Source organism: Capra hircus, chromosome 6, assembly GCF_001704415.2.
Source record: "Capra hircus breed San Clemente chromosome 6, ASM170441v1, whole genome shotgun sequence".
Lineage (NCBI taxonomy): Eukaryota > Metazoa > Chordata > Mammalia > Artiodactyla > Bovidae > Capra > Capra hircus.
In genome coordinates this window covers 277,480-284,767 of record NC_030813.1, presented here as the reverse complement: position 1 = coordinate 284,767, position 7,288 = coordinate 277,480, and the positions used below count along the sequence as shown (strand labels likewise).

Genomic DNA, 7,288 nt, shown 5'->3' with positions numbered 1-7,288 from the left:
TTTCAGTTAAATATGTTTTAGTTTTCCCCCAAACATTTCATTTCCAAATGCCTTTTTCCCTTATTTTCTCCTTTCCCATATGTTTCTGAAGATTCAGTTTGCCTTCCAATATGCTATATGACCAGAATAAACAACAGCAAATGCATAGTGAATATTTACTGTGTGTCACATACTAAGGGTTCTCTTTCATCTTAACACAGTCCTAGTGAGAAAGGCACTAAGTCTCCTAAATTTACCTATGAGTAAAATCAATAACAGATAAGTTAATTTATAATTTGCCTAATGTTTCTAGGTGTTGGTTGGCAAACTGACCCCCATATATGGAGGCAGGGAGAGACTGAAAAAAGAGGCAAGACCACTACATATTGGAAGGTGTCACTTTTAATACACAAGGGGATTTACATGGGGGGCTTGTCATGGATGGTTATAAGGCAAGCAGATCTTTACCTCTTTATGTCAGAAAATTTAAGATCATATAGAGGCCTTTCCTGGGTTCATTCACATACTCAGTCCAGATGATCTCAACAACATCTTATTATCTCAAGTCTGCCTCCTTGAAAACGTCTCCAGCTATGGGGATGATGTTGTTTAGTCGCTCAGTTGTGTCTGACTCTGCAGCCCCATGTACTGCAGCAAGCCAGATTTCCGTGTCCTTCACCATCTCCCAGAGCTTGCTCAAAATTACTTCCATTGAGTGGGTGATGCCATCCAACCATCTTGTCCTCTGTGATCCCCTTCTCCTCCTGCCTTTTATCTTTCCCACATCAGTCTTTTCCAATGATTCAACTATTTGTATTAGGTGGCCAGATTATTGGAGCTGCTGCTTTAGCATCAGTCTTTCCAATGAATATTCAGGGCTGATTTCCTTTAGGATGGACTAAACAAAGTGATCACATGGCTCACAGCCTTGTCTAACTCAATGAAACTATTAGCCATGCCATGTAGAACCGCTCAAGATGGAAGAGTCATGGAGGAGAGTTCTAACAAAACGTGGTCCACTGGAGAAGGGAATGGCAAACCGCTTCAGCATTCATGCCTTGAGAACCCCATGAACAGTATGAAAAGGCAACAATTGGGACACTAAATGGAACTCAAATTCAAGAATGGGTGGACAAATTAGGAAATTCTGATGCCCAGACCCATCTCATCGCTCTAGCAGTGGTCATGTCCTCTCAATGACTGACACCAGGTAGAGAGGATAGTACCTATAAAATTCAGAAGGGTAGCTAGGTCTAGGGGAAGGAAACAGTGAGAACAGGAAGGAGCAGATGATGGATTTTGGAGATGATTATTGTGCTCTTTTTCTTGATTCAAGTACAGAGTACAGGTTTATTTCCTTCATAGTTCTGTCTCTCTCTCTGTTTTTTTTTTTAATTTATTTGTGTATTATATGTCATAATTAATATACGAAAAAATATGTGAGATGCCTTAAAACCATACATAAGTTAGTGAAACTACCCAAGGCAGAGTGTAAGTTTAGATATGTCTTTAAAGAATTAACTTGAAAGCAAATTTAGCTGTTTCCTATCTAGTTTTCATGTACAAATATCATAAGTGAATTATTTTTTAAATTCACAGTCAGTCTTAGAATTGCCTCTCTATATAACATAGCAACTGTTTCTTTAAACTAATATATTTTTAACCACATAAGTCCCTATCAAGTCTCAGTGTGACCAACGGAATTGTCATTTTTCTCATAATTTTTCAGCTCATCATCTTTGACATTTATAAAGTAAATAATTTGGGCTCTGTGATTTGAAAGTTAATTGAGTTCTCTGATTTCCAAGTCCACTTTTACTTCCACATAGAGGTTTTAACACATTGAGGAGGGGAAATTAGTTATACTTCTCTTCTGAAAACATCTTTTGGTACCAAATCCTTCATGTGGCCTTTTTCATCTCTGTGTTTCTCAGAGTGTAGATTAAGGGATTGAACATAGGAGAAATTATGGTATAAAAGAGAAAAAATATTTTGTCTTCAGGGAAAGTGGCAGGGTGTCTTACATAGGCAAAGATTGATGGTCCAAAAAATAAGACAACCACAGTGATGTGAGACCCACAGGAAGAGAGGGCTTTGTGTCTTCCTTCAGCTGAGTGACTTCTTAAGGTGAATAATAAAATGACATAGGATCCAAAGAAGAGTACAGAGGTTACTAAGGCAACCATTCCTGAATTGGCAACCACAAGGACACCAGTAACATATGTATCAGTTCAGGCAACTTGCAACAAAAGAAAAATGTCACAATAGTAGTAGTCAGTTTCTTTGGGGCCACAGAAGGGCAAACTGATTATCATAGAGAACTGAGAAAAGGCATGGACAGCCCCACCAACTCAAGCTGCCAGGATGAGGAGATTGCACCTTGTCCTGTTCATGATAATCATGTATTGGAGACGCTTGCAGATGACAACCTAGTCGTCAAAGGCCATGAGTGTAAGGATGCAGATTTCAATCATTCCTAAGAAGTGCAAGGAAAAGACGTGTAACATGCATTACCATAAGAGATGGTTTTTCTTCCCAGGAGCAGGTCACTGATCCGTTTGGGTGTCACACAAGAGGTATAGCAGATGTCCATAGAGGATAAGTGGCTGAGAAAATAGTACATTTGTTGGTGAAAAAAAACGACCACATCGGATGGAGACAAGGATCAGAAGGTTTCCCACCAAGATGGCGACGTAACAAAATAAGAACACAAAACGAAATATTTGTATGTTTTGGTTATAGGAAAGTCCCCCCAAAATAAATCCTGAGATGTTCCTCTGACTTTCTATATATTGTATGCTATCTGCAAATAATTGAGTATCTTTAAAAAATAAAATGAAAGAAAATATTTACAATATGATCACAATCATATAAAAGCTGCTAACAAGCCATTAAAGTTAATTTTAACAAATTACCAAAGCTTTGTAATAAATTAATGATATTATATTTTTCTTAGGAATCATAGAACATTTCTTCAGCATTGTTTTCAAATATTCTGTTACATAGGTAATAATAAAAATAAATTTTATTAAATTTTCAAAATATAATTGTTTAGGCTTCCCAGGTGGCTCTAGAGGTAAAGAACCCATCTGCCAATGCAGAAGACACAAGAGACATGGGTTTGATCTTTGGGTCGATAATATCCCCTGTAGTAGTAAATGGCAACCCGATGCAGACTTCTTGCCTGGAAAATTCCATGGACAAAAGAAACTGGAGGGCTGTGAGTCCATGGGTCCGCAGTGAGTCAACTGAGCACATGGTTTACAGTACAGAACAAGCATTACAGACATTCTTTGACTCATGGTGGTTCATGCTGCAACTTTATTGACTTTATGATAGTATGAGAATAGTAAGCATCAAGAAGAAACTCTACTTGAATTTTGACCTTTTCCCTGAGCTAGCTATAGGTGATATGATACTATGTTATAATGCTGGGCCTGAGCAGTGAGTCACAGTAGGCTCCAGTCAGCCTGGTGATTATATAGGTAAAGGACTGATGCACTTACAACCATTTCGTACCAGACAGCCATCCTGTTTTTCACTTTTAGTGAAGTGTTCAATAACTTACATGAGAAAGGCTTTGTGTTAGAAATAGGCCTTGTGTTACATTGTTAAAAATAGGCGTTTTGTTAGATTGCTGTTGTTGTTCAATTGCTAAGTCATATCCAATTCATTAGGACCCCATGAACTTCAGCACTCCAGGCTCTCCTGTCCTTCACTATCTCCCTGAGTTTCCTCAAACTCATTTCCAGTGTGAGTCAGTGATGCCTTCTGATCATCTCATCCTGTTTTCTCCTTCTTCTCTTGCCCTCAATCTTTCCCAGCATCAGAGACTTTTCCAGTGGGTTGGCTCTTTGCATTAGGTAGTCAAAGTATTAGAGATGATTTTGCTCAATTGCAGGATAATGTAAGTATTCTGAGTATGTTTAAGGTAAGCTAGACTAAACTATGATGTCCAGTAGGTTAGATGTATTCAATTCACTTTCAACTTGTATTTTCAGGTTATGATGAATTTATTGGGATGTAATCTCATTGAATCTCATGAAGATCTGAACTATTTCCCAGAGATAAATTATAACATTATTACTTTTAACACTTGAACAACAGTGCTATTAATGCAATTTAATAAAGGACTTTTTTTACTTATACTTTTCAAATGTGTCCTTCAGAAAGGTAATTTTTTTTTAATTACATGATGCTTCATTTCACTACAATGATATAGAACATTTTCGTGGATTTGTTTGTAGTCATATGATCATGGAATACAGTGCATGTAATAAAAGTCACCTAAATTCCGAACTGTGTGTTTAGGATTATCAGTGTTGTCCTTTGAAATACATGAGTGAGGGTAGAGTAAGTACTGAATATTAAACTTGGGAAACCAATCTTGCTAGCTATGTTATAAGACTAAAATTATTTGAAAATATAGCAAAAATTGTCAGTGATTGACATTTTAAAAGAGAAAATTATATTTCATATTTAAATTTAATGTAAAATAATGACTTAAGGTGAATTTTATAGTCATTAAAATTAACAGTGCAAATAAAGAGATACACTAATTGAAATGAACAAATAATTTTAATTTGGTACTTGTGTTCTCTGCTGGAATAAATTATGGACAGCAGAAATCAGAAAATGGTGTCACTTCAATGTAAATGTAAGGCAAACTTTGTGGTCAAGACATGCTTGGTTGTTTTCTGTTGCATGGCTTTTTAATGGATTTGTATGTAATATATTCTTTTTGATCAAGGTAGGACTTAACACTAAGGTGACAAAAAAATGTGCTACTGAGAACACACACTTCTCAGTTTTATTCCAGTCACTCATGAGGAATTAGGTAGTATGCAGGTAGTTGTTTACCTGACTCCTCTGTCAGATGTAGTAGCCATGCTGGGCTCCATAGGTAGATTTTTAATAATACATAACTTTTGATGTAACAAAATGAATAGGTTAACATGTTCACCATTTTCCAAATTGTGTAGCTGTATTGCTAGTGATATTTAATATTATCTTAGCTGATAAACAGAGGTGGCTTTAAAGCACATTGCAAAATATGTTGAGAGTAATTCTTTTTTGAATGTTAGCTCAATATCTTTGTCTACATTAAAAAGGGAAGTATTAACAATCATATTGTGTCATTATATCCCTAAGATGCTTTTTTTAACATGAAGACATTATATCCATAGTCTCCTTTTTGTTAACATGAAGACAACAGGGTTGTATCTTTAAAATTATGTTCCACTTATACCATATACTCCATAAAATGGCAATTTATACCATAAACTCCATAAAATTTAATGTTTTGTTATATCTTTAAGTGTATCATCACAATTGCAAGTAATAACTAATTTATGAAAAAAATATTATATTGCTTTCCTTTGAGTGAAAGTACAAGAAACTAAAGTGCTTAAAATTTATTGAAAATAAATCAGTCTAGTTATTATGTAGCATAAAAGTACTCATCTAATTCAACCATATTAATTTCAGTATTGAATGAATTGATTTAAAATAAAGTAAGTGAATATCCCAAACTACAGAATCAGTAAACCGTAGCATTTATAAACTTGATCTTCCAAGTCTTACTATGTATATCATTGCCTTCCACAGGAAAGGGGCACATATTAGAAAAGGTAGCAGTAAAGGAATTATCATTGTTTTCATCTCATGAAAGGTGACAGACTCCCAGATCACTGTAAAACATATTATGATAATTATAAGAATACATGCATGATGTAGCATATCTGTGCTTTGAAATCACTTCACAACATCAAGCTTTCAATCTAAACACTATAGATATTAATGCTTTGATCTTATAAAATAGGTTATCAGCTCTCTTGAAGGCACTAGTAGAATAATGACCTTCATGAAGGTTAAGACATTGAACACATAAGTGAAGAAAATAAAACATTATTAAGTCAAAAATCAAGTGATGATGCAAAAGCGATAAGGTCAAAATTAGATATGATGAAGATAACAAAATAAAATCAAGAACAAACCACTTTTATCCAGGCATTGGTAAACTTTTGATGTTATAGAGAGGATATTGGTCATCTAGATGATTCTGATATTCAGATGTTTAATATCAAGTGAAATAATGTAAACTGAAAGTTAGCTAATGTTTTGCTTCAGTTTATATATATATATATATATATATATATATATATATATATATATATATTTGTACTTTATATAGAAGAGGACATTTAAATCTAAAAAGACCTTTCAGTTTAGATTGCATAATCAATCATCCTTTATGAATCTGGGCAATTGTCACACCTTATTCTTTTTTTTTTTTTAACATTTCATTCTGATTGTTATTAAAAAAACTTGTTACAACTGAGTGTCTTTGTATGGGAAATTCCAGTATTTGCAGTAATAAAAAAGCACATTATCCAACAAACACATTAATAATGTTAGAATAAAATGATTTAGTTCACTGAAGTATCACTGGAGTATGTTTTACTTTCTTTTACTATTTGTAATGCAGTCTTAAGTATAAAAAGGATTGTTTCGGATTTATTCATTCACACAAGTTGTTCTTAGTTGTATAACACAATGTACTTTAAACATGAATTGCAACAACTACACCTATGATATAGACACATCTTTCCAGGAAACAATGAGAAAAGAACACGACTTTATAAAACAAAATTCATACATAACAATACTATATCTTTCCTTTACATTCTTCTTTCTCTGAATAAAGGCACAGACATACATTTCAATGAAATCCCTTGAAATAAACAAAACCCAAATTGAACTTCTGTTGAAAAAATAAAGTCAAACTGGCTATATCACTGGTTACTTGCAAAATTTCTTGATATTTAATTTTAAATAAGAAGTCCATTATTTCATGCTACCAATATTGTTAAAAAGTTAATTTGCACCTGCTGTCGTACTGCTTAACTGTCCTAGTCACCCTTCATGAGGTACTATCAGTGTTATGAAACTATTCTTCAGGAAGTCAAGTAGGACCTATATATATATATATATATATATATATATATATATATATGCATGTATATATATATGTGTATATATATGTATGTATATGTATGTATGTATGTATGTATGTATAATCAGCCTGTGGCTAGCCATACATTTGCTTAACCTGAGTCTGAAGAACCTAGACAATTCTAGGCAACTGATATTAAAAATATATATATAGGAGTTTCTTCAAATATTAGAGTTTGGAGGATCACTGACAATCTGAAAATGTCATCATTTTTAAATATATTATCTAAAGCACACACGCTGTTTGTAATATACTAGCAAAACAGAACTCATTTTTTTAATTTTTATTTATTTA

The 7,288-nt window shown here is 33.7% G+C and overlaps 1 pseudogene; it reads right to left on the bottom strand.

Moving 5' to 3' along the window:
* On the bottom strand, nucleotides 1,836–3,291 carry LOC102191032 (annotated as a pseudogene).